Genomic DNA, 19,905 nt, shown 5'->3' with positions numbered 1-19,905 from the left:
CTGTTACAACAGACAAGGAAGGAAACTATGTAATGATCAAGGGATCAATCCAAGAAAAAGATATAAAAAATGTAAATATTTATGCACCCAATATAGGAGAACTACAATATATAAGGCAACTGCTAATAACCATAAAAGGGGAAATCAACAGTAACGCAATAATAGTGGGAGACATTAACACCCCACTTACACAAATGGACAGATCATCCAGACAGAAAATTAATAAGGAAGCACAAACCTTAAATGACACATTAGGCCAGTTAGACTTAATTGATATTTATAGGACATTCCATCTGAAAACAGCAGAATACTTTCTTCTCAAATGCACATGGAACATTCTCCAGGATAGGTCACATCTTGTGTGATAAATCAAGCCTTGGTAAATTTACGAAAATTGAAATCATATCAAGCATCTTTTCTGACCACAACACTATGAGATTGGAAATGAATTATATGGAAAAGAAAAACTATAAAAAACGCAAACTCATACAGGCTAACCAATATGTTACTAAATAATCAATGGATTTCTTCAGTGGAAGAAATCAAAGAGGGAATTAAAAAATACCTAGTGAAAAATTACAACAAAAACACAACAATCAAAAACCTATGGGATGCAGCAAAAGTAGTTCTAAGAGGGAAGTTTATAGCAATAAATGTTACCTCAGGAAACAAGAACAATCTCAAATAAATAACCTGTCCTTACACCTAAAGCAGCCAGAGAAAGAAGAACAAGAATCACTGAAAGTTAGTAGAAGGAAATAAATCATACAGATCAGAGCAGAAATAAATGAAATAAAGACCAAAAAAAAAAAAAAAAAAGCAAAGATCAATGAAACTAAAACCTGGTTCTTTGAGAACATAAACAGAACTGAAAAACCTTTAGCCAGACTCATCAAAAAAATGGGAGAGGGTTCAAATCAATAAAATTAGAAATAAAAAAGAAGAAATTACAATAGACACCACAGAAATACAAAGGATCATAAGAGATTACTACAAGCAACTAAACACAAATAAAATGGGCACCCTAAAAGAAATGGACAAATTCTTAGAAAGATAGAAACTTCCAAGACTGAACCAGGAAAAATAGAAAATATGAACAGACCTATGACAAGTACTGAAACTGAAACTGTGATTAAAAATCTTCCAACAAACAAAACTCCAGGACCAGATGGCTTCACAGATGAATTCTACCAAACATTTAAAGAAGAGTTAACATCTACCCTTCTGAAAATCTTCCAAAAAATTGCAGAGGAAGGAATACTCTCTAGCTCATTCTACAAGGGGACAAACACCCTGATACCAAAATGAGACAAAGATACCAGAAGAAAAGAAAATTACAGGTCAATATTACTGATGAATTTAGATGCAAAAATCCTCAAAAAAATACAGCGAACTGAATCCAACAATACATTAAAAGATCACACACCCTGATCAAGTGGGATTTATCCCAGAGATGCAAGGATTTTTCAATATCTACAAATCAATCACTGTGATAGAGCACATCAACAAATTGAAGAATAAAAAAAATATGATCATCTCAATAGATGCAGAAAAAGCTTTTGATAAAATTCAACACTGATTTATTATAAAAAACTCTCCAGAAAGTGGGCATAGAGTGAACCTATCTCAACATAATAAAGGCCATATATGACAACAGCAAATATCATTCTCAATGGTGAAAAACTGAAAGCATTTCCTCTAAGATCAGGAACAAGACAAGGATGTCCACTCTCATCACTATTTTTCAACATACTTTTGGAAGTCCTAGCCACAGCCATCAGAGAAGAAAAAGAAATAAAAGGAATCCATATGGGAAAAGAAGTAAAACTGTCACTCTTTGCAGATGACATGATACTATACATAGAAAACCCTAAAGATGCTACCGGAAAACTACTAAAGCTCATCAGTAAATTTGGCAAAGTTGCAGAATACAAATTAATATACAGAAATCTCTTGCATTCCTATATACTAACAATAAAATATCAGAAAGAGAAATCAAGGAAACAGTGCCATTTATCATTGCATTAAAAAGAATAAAATACCTAAGAATAAACCTACCTAAAGAGGCAAAAGACCTAAACCAAATATGACACAAACAGATGGAGAGGTATACCATGTTCTTGGATTGGAAGAATCAATATTGTCAAAATGACTGTACTACTCATAGCCATCTACAGATTCAATGCAATCCCTTTCAAATCACCAATGGTATTTTCACAGAGTTAGAACCAAAAATTTTATGATGGAAACACAAATGACCACAAATAGCCAAGGTAAATTTGAGAAAGAAAACGGAGCTGGAGAAATCAGGCTGACTTCAGAATATACTACAAAGATACAGTTATCAAATCATTATCATACTGGCACAAAAACAGAAATATAGATCAATGCAACAGGATAGAAATTCCAGAGATAGACCCATGCACTTATGGTCAACTAATCTATGACAAGGAAGGCAAGAATATAGAGTGGAGAAAAGACAGTCTCTTCAGTAAGTGGTGCTGGGAAAACTGGAGAGCTACATGTAAAATAATGAAATTAGGACACACCGTAACACTATATATACAAACAAAAAAAAAAAACTCAAAATGGATAAAGACCAAAATGTACGGCTGGATACTATAGAATACTTAGAGGGAAACATATGCATAACACTCTGACGTTAAAAAAACAAACAAACAAAGAAAAGCAATATCTTTTTTGATCCATCTCCTAGAGTAATGAAAATACAAACAAAATAAACAAATGGGACCAAATTAAACTTAAAATCTTTTGCACAGCAAAGGAAACCATAAACAAAAGACAACCCACAGAATGGGAGAATATATTTCCAAAGGAAATGACTGACAAGGGATTAATCTCCAAAACATACAAATAGCTCATGCAGCTCAATATCAAAAAAACAAAGAACACAATCAGAAAATGGGTGGAAGATCTAAATAGACCTTTCTCCAAAGAAGACATACAGATGGCCAAAAGGAACATGAAAAGATGCTCAATATTACCAACTGTTAGAGAAATACAAATCAAACTACAATGAGGTATCACCTCACACCAATCAGAATGGCCATCATCAAAATATTTACAAACAATAAATGCTGGAGAGGGTGTGGAGAAAAAGAACCCTCCTACACTCTTGGTGGGAATGCAAACTGGTACAGCCACTATGGAGAACAGTATGGAGGTTCCTTATGAAACTAAAAGTAGAGCTACCTTATGATCCAGCAATCCCACTCCTGGGCATATATCTGGAGAAAACCATAATTTTAAAAGGTACATGCACCCCAATGTTCTTTGCAGCACTATTTAAAATAGCCAGGACATGGAAACAACTTAAATGTCCGTCAACAGAAGAATGGATAAAGAAGATCTGGTACATATATACAATGGAATATTACTCAGCCATAAAAAAAGAACAAAATAATGCCATTTGCAGCAACATGGATGGACCTAGAGATTCACCTCTTGTCATACTGAGTGAAGTAAGTCAGACAGAGAAAGACAAATATCATATGATATCACTTATATGTGGAATCTAAGTAAAGTCTACAAATGAACTTATCTACAAAACAGAAATAGAGTTTTATATGTAGAAATTAAACTTATGGTTACCTGGGGGTAAGGGGAGGCATAAATTGGAAGTTTGGGATTGACACATACACACTACTATATATAAAATAGCTAACTAATAAGGACCTACTGTATAGCACAGGGAACTTTACTCAATACTCTGAAATGGCCTATATGGGAAAAAAATCTAAAAAATAGTGGATATATGTATAACAGATTCACTTTGCTGTACACCTGAAACTAACACAACATTTTAAATCAACTATACTCCAATACAAATCTAAAAAAAAATTAAATAAAAAAATAATTATATGTACAAAGCTATAAACTAAAAACAAACAAAAAATATATATGTCAAATGTTGAAATCAGTACTCAGCATGAACTAACATAAATTATTTTTTAAATGGACAAAGAAAGCAAAAAGGAGATTATTAATGAATGTAGTTTATACACTTGAGGAAAAGAGAGATCAATCTATAAGGAAATGGATACCCAAAAGTCTTAAAAATTAATCTTCCCAAGTCATTATATATGCAGGCATTAAGATAAGTGCAAGTAGTGAAATGATGAAAAAAATAGAGAACTTATTCTCAATAAACATACTTTTTTATAGGGTTTCTCAATATGGGGTCCATGACAGGGATTCAGGGATCTTTGACTCCATATTATTGAATGCAAAATAATTCTGTGGCATGTGGTATCATACGAAATTTTTCAGAATCTTCAAGGAGTCAGTGACCCAAAAGAATTGAGATACTTGGAAATAATTTTCATATATGTAAACAATTGTGCTAAAGTATGGTAGATGCTAATATAAAAATAGTGTAGAGTGATAGTACAGAGAAGGTGACCATCTCCATTCTGTGAGTCTTAAAAGGAGTTCACAATGGAAATCGTACTGGCACTAAAATCTATAGTAGTTTCCCCATATAATACTACTTACAAAAAACACTCAAGATGAAAAAATAAAATGAATTTAGAGAAATCCAACTGGTTTGCTAAAGTTGAAACATAATGCACAGGGAGGGGCATTGGATAAAGAAGATTAGAGTTGGGTTATGACATGCTGTAGATTGGTTGCTGTCAATATTCCTTCCAAAGCTTTTTAGATCTCTTGTAACCTGAGAACTTAAAGCGATTGACCTGTGATCCATTCACTGGGGGGACATCACTGGGGTGAAGAAACAAAAGCAGGTGACATCGTCTACTTTTCTAGTCAATTTCCTTCCAGGTAAATAGGCTGATGATATTTACAAGGAAGAAAAAAAATGTATCTATTGAATGTCTGCAGATAAAGGGACATTTATGGTTAATTAACCAATAATTTATGAGGTTTGTCTTCCTGGTGATTCATGTAAACTACTCCCACCTCTAGAGTATAAGATTAGATGCTTTGTAATTTAAATGTTTCTCTCCCTATGTGAGGTAACTCCAGGAACTTCAGTTAGAGACCTCATGCATTACTCTGTGCCCGAGGTGCAGGTGTTGTAGAGGCCCATGATATCCCGTATCCTTAAAATTATTAGTAAATCTTGATGCTGGGTAAGACCTTTGATTAGCACAATCTGATTTGACAGTCTGATCCTTTGTGTCTCACACAGTGATTCTAAACACCCACCCCACAAACAAGCACCCTCACCTTCAGGTAGGACAAGGGCTGAAGTATACTTTCTGCCCCATCAGGCTGTAGTGACGTTTGGGATTGAAACTGCACTTCGTTAGACTTCTTCCCTTTCCCCTGTTCTGATTCCTTCACTCCCTCATCAGTTTATCTTGGTAGCACTTCCTCAATAAATTACTTGCATCTGAACATTTGTTTTAGCATCTGTTTTTCAAAAACCTGACCTTCTACAGACTGCATATAATGAGATATTTAGACTTTAACATGACTTTAATGCACACAGAAAATGGAAACCACTGAAGGATTTGGAATAGAAAAATAATCCCCCAAATTATGAGAAAATGACAGAAGTGAGCTGCGATACTTGTCAAAGAAGAAAGCACTGTTTTTCATTTTAGTACTGACTTCTGTCCTTTGTTTTTTATCAGTTCTTCGCTTTACTCTTTGCAGTGTCCCTGAAGCTCAATGAAATGAATGTGGAATTTGAAGGACAATTCAGTTTTTAAAAAGAGCAGCACTTTTAAACTATTGAAACAAAACAAAATAAAGTATGTTATAATCAGTAAATATTTTTCTCTTTAACATTCTACAAATGCCAATATATAAATTAAATTTTAACTCCCGTGAAGCACCAATTGAAAAAGCAATTTTGTGAAGAGTGTAGAACTAATAAAGTTTAATAAGGATTGTTGGAACATCAGTTCATTTCTCCAAACACCTGAGAGACCTCTCAGTCTTAATTGAGTCAAAATAACTTCTCAATTCAAGTTGACCCAATATTGTGTTCATTATTTCGATTAGGTGACAGCAGTGAATACGAAGAAGTAAAGAAATCGGGGGTGGGGGTAGAAACAAATATTCTGAAATTAATTTTTTTATTAAGAAATGTTTAAAAATCTGATATATATAACCAGTGAAATGAGAATAAAAAATTTATTTCAAAGTTGTAAAGACTGATGAATTTTCTCTGTATATAGAGCCATAAGAACATTTTAAATCTTAGATAATAAATGCCTGGCTAGAATCATCTAGGAAAAAGATAAAGAATTGTTATGTGTTAGTTGTTTAATGCCATAAACTAATGCATTTAACTCAAGTATGTCTTGATAAGAACTGAAAAAGGAAATTTAGTTAAATTTTAACCAAAGACTGTCAGTAAGGAAGCTTATGAAAACATATGCTCTTATGGAATAACAAAGGTGGAATCAAGGAAAAAAAAAAAGATTGAACTACAATGACACTTACTATTTATGCAAAGGCAATATATCTTGTTGAACAGCAAGGAATATAAATTCTTTCTCTCTGGGTTTAATTCTTAGATCAGATATTTATTAACAGTATGATTTTGGGTTAGACATTTAACTATATGTCATGCTCCATTCTTTAAATTAGAGATAATAATAGTACCTACCTCACAGGATTATTAAGGATAATATACACAAAGCACTTAGAATATTGTAAGGATTATATGTAAAGCATTTAAAATGGGGCTATTACAAAGTAAGCACCATATAAATGCTATACTCTGTTATTACAAAGATTATTAATTAATGTTTATACCTGAATAATGACTGAGGAATAAAACAAGGTGCAAAACAGTGTTTGTAAATGTTAAATATAAAAAATGTTTAAATAGCACATATGCAAAATATGCTAATACTTAAGTAGAAAACTAAAGCTGTCAGACCTTTAATGTTGACTTCTTATTAAGCAAATAATGCACCTGTAAATATTGGAATTTTCTTCCTTGAATTTGTTCTCTCTTTAGTCACCGGCATTTTTAAATGCTTATGTAAGAATGTTGCTTCAAAATATTTTTATGGGATAATATGTCCAACTAAGCAAATGAATTCACTAATATGGATGAAAAATATAAAAATTACAGCATTTAATGTCAATTAATATATTAATTAAACTACTCATTATTTAACTTCTGTTTTGTTTCTAACACTATGTTCAGTGATAATATGGAAATGAATATGACAAACTTCCTGCTGTGATACAAGTTTACCACCTATTAAAGTAGACAGACATCCCTAGTTCCTACATATTCTGATAGGGTTAGAGTAATGTTTTGTCCAGGGAAACAAAATAATGAAGCCCTTCACCTTGCCAGTGGAACCAAATATGGCTTTCCATAACTGAAAATTATTGCAATGAATTTGAATTAAGGTCTTCATATTAATTATTTCTACTGTAAAATGAGTATACAATACTTAAGAGCCTCATAAACAACACCCATCATGTATGTTTTAGGTGTCTTTATTTAGGAACTCCAAAACAATTTTGAACCAAATATAAAATATCTGACAACAAAATTGACCTTGATTTAATGCCAGAATTCATTCCACAGTACTTACAGAAGTGAAAGTTTAAGTACTCTACAGATATTACTAAATGCAAACTTGTGAAATTTACAAACCTCTTTGAGTTTACACATTTGTGAAATAGGGAGAGTAACATAAAGTTAACTTCTGACATTTTAGTACAAAGTACAAGGCCTGGAATATAGTAGGTATTCAAGATGTGGTGGCTAATATCTGTGTTGTTAAATTATTATTAGTGTTAGGAGAGAATTAAATTTAAGTTAATGACAATAACCACGCAAAAAGATAACTCTCTTCTTTATTATTATATTCTTTTCTAGAATTAATGATAACCCAGCACAAATCTGTGTCCTTCAGAGTAGCTGCATATTACAAAAATGACCAAGGAATACATATTTTTCTGGTTCTAGCCAGAAACTTTAAAAAAACATGATATTTCTGCTTTGAGGTGTTGCTCATAAATTCCTTGGAGAATCTTGGGAATGTTACTGTCAATCAATTCAAATGAATAAATGCACATATATACAGTCTTTACATAAAATTCCATGGAGCTAAGTTTAAGAAACATAGACACACATAAACACATACATACACATATGTATGTATGTATATACCTTGAGCTCACAGTACCCAAAACTAAGGCATCAAATATCATGTCAGAATTCTTGATCTGAATCCTCTATATATGTCTTACTTCAGAACTTAAAATTAGCTTTATCTTTGTGTGAATTTCTTAGCTATAGGAAACATTATACAATCACCTTTGCACTTTCTGAAATGTCATGCTTTTTGGTAAATCTGTGAAAAACCATAGAGCATAAAGATCCCTTCTTTGAATTCACTTATTTGAAACTGAATGCTTTTTCTCTATGTTAGGAAATCACAGAGAGTATATTTTTGGTAAGTTATGGTTTCAAAATCTAGCATTAAAAAAATAGTTAACATATTGCAGTTGTATCCTTTTAATGCAATGAATATTAAACAAGAAGAATAGCCGTGATAGGAAAATGGTAAAGTGTCTGTCAATGTTGATATTGGCCTCTGAGAAATGTTCTCCTAAGCATGGCTCTCTTAGCTTGCAGAGAAAGATTTAAGAGCAATTAAAAAGTCAACTTGACTCGGAGACATTGGAAGTGTGAATTGGTAAGGCAAACTAAGATAAGCAAAAATTGGCAACAAAGTCGAATTCTTAAACTCAGAATTTTACTTTTAAGTTTCAACCCTGTTTATGATGCTTAATGTTCACAATTCTCTTGTCTCTATATAAACCACCTTGTTTATCTTTCATTTTTTAGTGAAACATAAGTTTGATTTTGACAGATTTAATTGAGCATCAACTGTCTACCTTATCCTGGTATTTCAATGGTGGAGATAGGTGTCCAGAGCCATGCTAAAAATTATCTAATTAGATTTTAATATCAAAATAGTATAACCTTTTTGTACATCAGAAATAGTCCAAAAAATCTCCTTTCCATTTTCAAAATGTACATTATCAATGAAGAAAGTTGTATTTAGTTGTAATAAAAACTTTGTGATATGTGGAGTGAAGGAGAGCCTTCATACAGATTTTTTTCATCTGTTTCATTACCCTCCAGATTTATGAGTATTCTAGGCAAGAAAAATGAAAAAGACAAAAAGAAAACAAACAAAAAAAACTAATATAAATACACATACTTTATTTAAAAAATAGGAACTCATTCAAACCCACTAGTAACAAAAATGCAAATTAAACAAGGCATGTTATTTTTCTTATAAAATTCAGAAAAATATCCACAAAAGATGAAGAGATGGTGGTTCATTTCATTATTCATTAAATATGTATTGGGTACATACAGTGAAACACCGTTTGAAATTTTAGAGGTGTATCTATAACAATGACAAAATACTTGCTCTCATAGATTTTTGTATTCCAGTGAGAGAATACAGAAAAAAAGTACCTGAATAAACAATAAAAATACATTCAGGAATATATGAATTATGTGAAGAAAATTAAATAAGGCTACATGACAGAGAATGACTATGTTGGGAGAAGCTATTTTTGCGTGAGTATTTAGTGAAAGCTTCTCTGAAGAGGTACTTCTTTATCTATGGTGAATAACAAGAAGCCAGCCTTGAGGAAAACATATTTTGTTTGTTCATTTGTTTGTTTTCCAAGCACAGGAAACTGCTAGAGTTATACCATAGCTATACCATCTCTATTGAGATGATCATATGATTTTTATTCTTAAATTTGTTAATGTAATGTGTCACATTAATTGATTTGTGGTTATTGAACCCTCCTTGCATCCCTGGGCTATATCCCACTTGATCATGGTGTATGTTCATTTTAAAATTGAATTTGGTTTGCTAATCTTTCATTGAGAATTTTTACATGTATGTTCATCAGTGATGTTAGCCTGTAATTTTCTTTTTTTGTGATATCTTTGTCTGGTTTTGGTATCAAAGTGTTACTGGATTCATAGAATGAGTTAATAAACATATCTTCCTGTGCAATTTTCTGAAATACTTTGAGGAACATAGGTGTTAACTCTTCTCTAACTGCTTGGTAGAACTCACCTATGAACATATCCAATCATGAACTTTTTTCTGTTGGTAGTTTTTAAACAACTGATTTAATTTTAATACTGGTAATTAGTGTGTTCATATTTTCTATATGTTTCTAGTTCAGTCTTGAGAGATTGTACATTTCTGGGAATTTATCCTTTTCATCTGCCTTGTCTTTTTATTGGCATATAATTTCTCAGGGTAATCTCTCACAATTCTCTGTTTCTGTGGTATAAATTATAACTTCACCTTTTTTATTTCTGACTTTATTGATTTGGGCCATCTCTTTTTTTTTTCTTTTCTTTTTCTTGATGAGTCTAAAGGTCTATCAATTTTGTTGGTTTCACAGAAACAGCCTTTTGTTTCACTGATCTTTTCTATTGTTTTCTTGTCTCAATTTCATTTATTTCTCTCTGATCTTTATAATTTATTTTCTTCTACTTTGTTATTGATTTTTTCTTCCTTTTCTAGTTCCTTTTGATATAAGGTTAAGTTGCTTATTTGAGATTTGTTGTTTGCTGAGGTAGACATGTATTACTATAAACTTGCCTATTAGAACTGCTTTTGCTGCATCCCATAAATTTTGGATTACTGTGGATTTGTTTTCATCTACTTCAGGAGCTTCCAGGTTTTTTGTTTTTTTTTTAAATTTCTTCTTTGATTTCTTCAGTGATCCATTTATTGCTTAGTCTGCATATGCTTGTGTTTTTTGCAGTTTTATTTCTTGTAGTTGATTTCTAGTCTCACAGCATTGTGGTCAGAAGAGATGTTTAATATTATTTCAATTTTCTTAAATTTACTAAGATTTGTTTTGTTGCCTACTCTGTGATCTATTCTGGAGACTATTCCTTGCACACTTGAAAGAAATGTGTATGTGTGTGTGTATGTACTTAAAAAGTCAGTGGAGCTTCAAGATGGCAGAAGAGTAAGATGTGGAGATCACATTCCTCCCCACAAAAACATCAGAAATACATCAACATGTGGAAAAACTCTTACAGAGCACCTACTGAATGCTGGCAGAAGACCTCAGACGTCCTCAAAACCAAGAAACTCCCACATACTTGGGTAGGGCAAAAGAAAAAAGAAAAAAACAGAGACAAAAGAATAGGGATGGGACCTGCACAAGTGGGAGGGAGCTGTGAAGGAGGGAAGGTTTCCACACACTAGGAAGCCACTTCATGGGTGGAGACTGCAGGTGGTGGAGGGGTGAAGCTTCAGAGCCATGGAGGAGAGCACAGCAACAGGGGTGCAGAGGGCAAAGTGGAGAGATTCCTGCACAGAGGATTGGTGCCAACCAGCACTCACCAGCCCGAGAGGCTTGTCTGCTCACCTGCCAGGGCAGGCAGGGACTGGGAGCTGAGACTCCATCTTCGGAGGTCAGATCCCAGGGAGAGGACTGGTGTTGGCTGTGTGAACACAGCCTGAAGTTGGTTAGTGCAACACAGATAGCCAGGACGGAGTCCGGGGAAAAGTCTGGAGCTGCCAAAGAGGCAAGAGACTTTTTCTTGCCACTTTGTTTCCTGGTGCTCAAGGAGACGGGATTAATAGTGCCACATAAAGGATCTCCAGAGATGGGTATGAGCTGCTGCCATCAGTGTGGACCCCAGAGACGGGCATGAGATGTTAAGGCTGCTGCTGCAACCACCAAGAAGCCTGTGTGCAAGCACAGGTCACTATCCACACTGCCCCTCCCAGGAGACTGTATGGCCTGCCAATGCCAGGGTCCTCTGATCCAGGGACAACTTCCCCAGAAGAACACACGGCATGCCTAATGCTGGCCTCTGCGGCCACAGGCTCAACCTGCATTCCATAACCCTCCCTCCCCCCTGGCCTGAGTGAGCCAGAGCCACCGAATCAGCTCCTCCTTTAACCTCATCCTGTCTAAGTGAAGAACAGATGCCCTCAGGTGACATACATGCAGAGACAGGGCCATATCCAAAGCTGAACCCCAGAATCTGTGTGAACAAAGAAGAGAAAGGGAAAACTCTCCCAACAGCCACAGGAGCAGTGGATTAAATCTCCACAATCAACTTGATGTACCCTGCAACTGTGGAATAACTGAAGAGACAATGAATCATTCCAAATTTAGGAGGTGGATTTTGGGAGCAATGATATATATATATCTTTTACCCTTTTTCTCTTTTTGTGAGTGTGCATGTGTATGCTTCTGTGTGTGATTTTGTCTGTATAGCTTTGCTTTTACTATTTGTCCTAAGGTTCTGTCTGTCCGTTTACCTTTTATTTTGTATTTTTCTTAGTATAGTTTTTAGCGCTTGTTATCATTGTGGATTTGTTTCTCGGTTAGGTCACTCTGTTCTTTCTTTTGTTCCTTTTTTAATATTTATTATCTAAAACAAATTTTTTAATAACTATTATTTATTATAATTATTTTATCTTCTTCTTTCTTTCTTTCTTCTTTTTCTCTCTTTTTTTTTTTGAGCCGTGTGGATGACAGTCTTTTGTGCTCCAGCCAGGGGTCAGGTCTGTGCCTCTGAGGTGGGAGAGCCAACTCCAGGCCGTTGGTCCACAAGAGACCTCTCAGCTCAATGTAATATTAACTGGCAAAAGTCTCCCAGAGATCCACACCTCTATGCCAATACCCAGCTCCACTCAACAACCAGCATGCTACAGTATTGGACACACTATGCCAAACAACTAGGAAAACAGGAACACAACCCCACCCATTAGCAGAGAGGCTGCCTAAAATCATAATAAGGCCACAGACACCCAAAAATACACCACCAGACGTGGACCTCCCCACCAGAAAGACAAGAACCAACCTCATCCACCAGAACATAGGCACTAGTCCCCTCCAACAGAAAGACTACACAACCCACTGAACAAACTTTAGGCACTAGGGCAGACACCAAAAACAACAGGAACTATGAACCTGCAGCTTGCAAAAAGGAGACCCCAAATGCAGTAAGATAAGCAAAATGAGAAGACAGAAAAACACACAGCAGATGAAGAAGCAAGGTAAAAACCAACCAGACCTAACAAATGAAGAGGAAATAGGCAGTCTACCTGAAAAAACGATTCATAATAATGATAGTAGAGATGATCCAAAACCTTGGAAATACAATGGAGAACATACAAGAAACGTTTAACAAGGATTTAGAAGAACTAAAAAGCAAACAAACAGTAATTAACAACACAATAAATGAAATTAAAAATTTTCTAGAAGAGATGAATAACAAAATAACTGAGGCAGAAGAAGGGATAAATGACCTGGAAGATAAAAGAGTGGAAATAACAAATGCAGAGCAGAATAAAGCAAAAGGAATGAAAAGAAATGAGGACAGTCTTAGAGAACTCTGGACAACATTAAATGCACAAAGATTCGAATTATAAGGGTCCCAGAAGAAGAAGAGAAAAATAAAGCAACTGTGAAAATATTTGAAGATATTATAGTTGAAAACTTCCTTAATATGGGAAAGGAAATAGTTAATCAAGTCCAGGAAGCACAGAGAGTCCCATACAGGGTAAATCCAAGGAGAAACACACCATGACACATATAAATCAAAGTATCAAAAATTAAATACAAGGAAAACATATGAAAAGCAGCAAGGGAAAAGAAACAAATACCATACAAGGGAATCTCTATAAGGTTAAGAGCTGACCTTTCAGCAGAAATTCTGGGAGCCAGAAGGGAGTGGCAGGACATATTAAGTAATGAAGTAATGAAGGGGAAAACCTATAATCAAGATTACTCTATCCAGCAAGGATCTCATTCAGATTTGATGGAGAAATTAAAACGTTTACAGACAAGCAAAAGCTAAGAGAATTCAGCACCACATAACCAGCTTTAAAACAAATGATAAAGGAACTTCTCTAGGCAGGAAACACAAGAGAAGGAAAAGACCTATAATAACAAACCCAAAACAATTAAGAAAATGGTAATAGGAGTATATTTATCGATAACTACCTTAAGTGTAAATGAATTAAATCCTCCCAAAAAAAGACATAAACTGGCTGAACGGTTACAAAAACAAGACCCATATATCTGCTGTCTACAAGAGACCAACTTCAGACCTAGGGACACATACAAACTGAAAGTGAGGGGATGGAAAAAATATCTAATGCAAATCAAAAGAAAGCTGTAGTAGCAATTCTCATATCAGACAAATTAGACTTTAAAGCAAAGACTATTACAAGAGACAAAGAAGGACACTACATAATGATGAAGGGATCAGTCCAAGAAGAAGATATAATAATTGTAAATATTTATGCACCCAACATAGGAGTACCTCAATACATAAGGCGAATACTAACAGCCATAAAAGGGGAAATCAACAGTAACACAATCAGAGTAGGGGACTTTAATACCCCCATTTCACCAATGGACGGATCACCCAAAATGAAAATAAATAAGGAAATACAAGCTTTAAATGATACATTAAAAAGATGGACTTAAGTGATACTTATAGGGCATTCCATCCAAAAACAACAGAATACACTTTATTCTCAAATCAAACCTTGGTAAATTTAAGAAAATTGAAATAATATCAAGTAAATTTTCTGATGACAATCCTATCTGACTAGGTATCAATTACAGGAAAAAATCTGTAAAAACTACAAACACATGGAGGCTAAACAATACACTACTTAATAACCAAGAGATCACTGAAGAAATCAAAAAGGAAATCATAAAATACCTAGAAACAAATGACAATGAAAACACGATGACCAAAAATGTATGGAATTCAGCAAAAGCAATTATAAGAGGGAATTATATGGCAATGCAATCCTACCTTAAGAAACAAGAAACATCTCAAATAAACAACCTAATCTTACACCTAAAGCAATTAGAGAAAGAAGAACACAAATACCCCAAAGTTAGCAGAAGGAAAGAAATCATATAGATCAGAGCAGAAAAAAATGCAAAAGAAATGAAGGAAATGATAGCAAAGATCAATAAACTTAAATTGGGTTCTCTGAGAAGATAAACAAACTTGATAAACCATTAGCCAGACTCATCAAGGAAAACAGGGAGAAGATTCAAATTAATAGATTTAGAAATGAAAAAGAAGTAACAACTGACACTGCAGAAATACAAAGGATCACGAGAGATTACTGCAAGCAACTGTATGCCAATAAAATGGACAAGCTTGAACAAATGGACAAATTCTTGAAAAGGCACAACCTTCCAAGACTGAACCAGGAAGATATAGAAATTATGAACAGACCATTCACAAGCATTGAAATTGAAACTGTGATTAAAAATCTTCCAAAAAGCAGAAGCCCAGGACCAGACGGCTTCAAAGGTGAATTCTACCAAACATTTAGAGAAGAGCTAACACCAACCTTCTCAAACACTTCTAAAATATAACAGAGCGAGGAAAACCCGCTAAACTCATTCTACGAGGCCCCCATCACCCTGATACCAAAACCAGACAAAGATGTCACAAAGAAAGAAAGCTACAGGTCAATATCACTGATGAACATATATGCAAAAATCCTCAACAAAATACTAGCAATCAGAATTCAATAGCACATTAAAAGGATCCTACACCATGATTAAGTGGGGTTTATCCCAGGAATGCAAGGATTCTTCAATTTATGCAAATCAATCAATGTGATACACCATATTAACAAATTGAAGGAGGAAAGCCATATGACCGTCACAATAGATGCAGAGAAAGCTTTTGACAAAAGTCAACACCCATTTATGATAAAATCCCTCCAGAAAGTAGGCATAGAGGGAAGTTACCTTAACATAATAAAGGCCATATATGACAAACCCACAGCCAACATCATCCTCAATGGTGAAAAACTGAAACCATTTCTACTAAAATCAGAAACAAGACAAGGTTGCCCATTCTCACCACTATTATTCAACATAGTTTTGCAAGATTTAGCCACAGCAATCAGAGAAGAAAAAGGAATCCAAATCAGAAAATAAGAAGTAAAGATGTCACTGCAGATGACATGACAATATACATATAGAATCCTAAAGTTGCTACCAGAAAACTACTAGAGCTAATCAATGAATTTTGTAAAGTAGCAAGATACAAAATTAATGCACAGAAATCTCTTGCATTCCTATACACTAATGATGAAAAATCTGAAAGTGAAATGAAAAAAACACTCCCATTTACCTTTGCAACAAAAAGAATAAAATACCTAGAAATAATCCTATGTAAGGAGACAAAAGATCTGTATGCAGAAAATTATAAGACACTGATGAAAGAAATTAAAGATGATACAAATAGATAGAGAGATATACCATGTTCTTGGATTGGAAGAATCAACATTGTGAAAATGACTCTACTACCCAAAGCAATCTACAGATTCAATGTAATACCTATTAAACTACCACTGGCATTTTTCACAGAACTGGAACAAAAGTTTTCCCAATTTGTATGGAAACACAAAAGACCCCGAATAGCCAAAGCAATCTTGAGAAAGAAAAACAGAGGTGGCGGAATCAGGCTCCCTGACTTCAGACTATAGTACAAAGCTACAGTAATCAAGACAGTATGGTACTGGCACAAAAACAGAAATATAGATAAATGGAACAGGATAGAAAGCCGAGAGATAAACCTATGCATATATGGTCATGTTATCTTTGATAAAGGAAGCAAGATTATACAGTGGAAACAAGACAGCCTCTTCAATAAGTGGTGCTGGTGAAACTGGACAGCTACATGTAAAAGAATGAAATTAAAACACTCTCTAACACCATACACAAAAATAAACTCAAAATTGATTGAAGACCTAAATGTAAGGCCAGACACTATCAAACTCTTTGAGGAAAACAGGCAGAACACTCTATGACATAAATCACAGCAAGATCCTTTCTGACCCACCTCCTAGAGAAATGGAAATAAAAACAAAAATAAACAAATGGGACCTAATGAAACTTCAAAGCTTTTGCATAGCGAAGGAAACCATAAATAAGACCAAAAGACAACCCTCAGAATGGGAGAAAACATTTGCAAATGAAGCAACTGACAAAGGGTTAATGTCAAAAATTTACAAGCAGCTCTTGCAGCTCAATATCAAAAAAATAAACAACCCAATCCAAAAATGGGCTGAAGACTTAAATACACATTTCTCCAAAGAAGATATACAGATTGCCAACAAACACATGCAAGAATGCTCAACATCATTAATCATTAGAGAAATGCAAATCAGAACTATAATGAGATATCATCTTACACTGGTCAGAATGGCCATCATCAAAAAATCTAGAAACAATAAATGGTGGACAGGTTGTGGAGGAAAGGGAAGCCTCTTGCACTGTTCTTTGGAATGTAAATTGATACAGCCACTATGGAGAACAATATGGAGGTTCCTTAGAAAACTAAAATAGAACTATCATATGACCCAGCAATCCCACTACTGGGCATATACCCTGAGAAAACCATAATTCAAAAAGAGTCCTGTACCACAATGTTCATTGCAGCTCTATTTACAATATCCAGTACATGGAAGCAAGAGATGAATGGATAAAGAAGATATTGCACATATATACAATGGAATATTACTTAGCCATAAAAAGAAACGAAATTGAGTTATTTGTAGTGAGGTGGATGGACATAGAGTCTGTCATACAGAGTGAAGTAAGTGAGAAAGAGAAAGACAAATCCCATATGCTAAAACATATATATGGAATTAAAAAAAAAAAGGTCATAAAGAACCTAGGGGCAAGATGGGAATAAAGACACAGACCTACTAGAGAATGGACTTGAGGTTATGGGGAGGGGGAAGGGTAAACTGGGACAAAGTGAAAGAGTTGCATGGACATATATACACTACCAAATGCAAAATAGATAGCTAGTGGGACGCAGTCGCATAGCACAGGGAGATCAGCTTGGTGCTTTGTGACCACCTAGAGGGGTGGGATAGGGAAGGTGGGAGGGAGGGAGACACAAGAGGGAAGAGATATGGGGCTATATGTACGTGTATAACTGATTCACTTTGTTATAAAGCAGAAACTAACACACCAATTTAAAGCAATTATACTCCAATAAAGATGTTAAAAAATAATGTCAATTTACCATAATGTGTCCTTTAAGGCAAGTGTTTCTTTATATTCTTCTGGATGATCTGTCCGTTGATGTAAGTGGAGTGATAAAGTCCCTTACTATTACTGTTTTACTGTCAATTTCTCTCCTTATGTCTGTTAATATTTGCTTTATGTTTTTGGTGCTCCTATGTTGGGTGCATACCTATTCACAGTTGTTATGTCTTCTTTGATTGATCACTTGATCATTATGTTATATTCTTCTTTGTCTCATCTTACAATCTTTATTTCACAGTCTATATTTTCTGATATAATTATTGTTACCCTGGCTTTCTTTTCATTTTCATTTGCATGAAATACCGTTTTCCATTCCCTCATTTTCAATCTGTGTGTGTTTTTAAATCTCAAGTGAGTCTCTTGTAGGCAGCGATTATATGGGTCTTATTTTTTTTTATCCATTCACCTATTCTATGTCATTTGATTGGAGCATTTATTCCATTTACATGTTATTATTGATAACTTATTGCCATTTCGTTAATTATTTGGGTTTTTTTTTTTTCCTTTTTTTTCCCTTTGATTTCTTCCCTTGTTGTTTGATGATTATCTTTAGTGTTAATGTTTGGATTCATTTCTCTTTTTTACTGTGTGTATCTATTATAGAATTTTGGGTTGTCTTTACTATGAGGTGTATATGTAGTAATCTCTATATACATGTGATTATTTTAAATTGCTAATCTCTTAAGTTCAAAAGCAATTTAGCAGCCCTGCATTTTTACTCCCCCTTCCATCATTTTTACTCATTTTGACATCATATTTTACATCTTTTTGTTTTGTGTATTTCTCAAATACTTATTGTAGATATTGATGGTTTTACTACTTTTGTCTTTTAATGGTCCTATTAGCTTTATACATTGTTCATCTACTACCTTACTGCATATTTGCATTTGCCAATGAAATTTTTTCTCTCAAAATTTTCATATTTCCAGTGTGGCCTTTTTTTTTTTTTTTTTTTTTTTTAACTTAGAGAAATCCCTTTAGAATTTCTTGTAAGCTGTTTTAGTGGTGCTGAGGTCTTTTAGCTTTTGGTTGTGTGTAAAAGTTGTGCTCTCTCCATCAAATCAGAATGACATTCTTGCCAGGTAGACTAGTTCTGGTTGTAGGTTTTTCCCTCTCATCACTTTAAATATACTGTACCACTTTCTCTGATCTGCAGAATTTCTGCTGAAAAGTCAGCTGAAAGGCTTATCAGAGTTCTTTTGTATGTAACTTGTTGTTTGTCCCTTGCTGCTTTTATATTCTCTCTTTATCTTTATATTTTGTCTTTTAAATTACAATGTGTTTGGGTGTGGTCCTTTTTGGGTTGATTCTGTGTGGGACTCTCTGTGCTTCCTGGACCTGGATGTCTGTTTCCTTTTCCAGATTAGGAAAGTTTTCCACTGTTAAGTCTTCAAATATATTCTCTGCCCTGTTCTCTCTCTAGTCCTTCTGGAACTCCTATAATATGAATGTTAACATGCTTCACATTGTCTCAGAGGTCTCTTAAACCGTCCTCATTTATTTACTTTAAATTTTTTCTGTTTAGCTTGAATGATTTCCACTACTCTTTCTTCCAGTTCACTGATCCATTCCTGTGTATCATCAAATCTACTGTTGATTCACTCTAGTGTATTTTTTATTTCTTTATTGCATTATACATGTCTGTTTTGTTCTTTTTTATACTTTCTTTGTTAAAAACTTCTAACTTTTCATTTTGTTCATCCAGTCTTCTCCCATATTCTTTGAGCATCTTTACTATCATTACCTTGATTTTTTTTTTTTTTTTTATAAATTTTATTTATTTTTGGCTGTGTTGGGTCTTCGTTTCTGTGTGTG

Source organism: Phocoena sinus, chromosome 18 (assembly GCF_008692025.1).
Source record: "Phocoena sinus isolate mPhoSin1 chromosome 18, mPhoSin1.pri, whole genome shotgun sequence".
Classification (NCBI taxonomy): Eukaryota; Metazoa; Chordata; class Mammalia; order Artiodactyla; family Phocoenidae; genus Phocoena; species Phocoena sinus.
Note: the sequence above shows the minus strand (reverse complement) of the source record.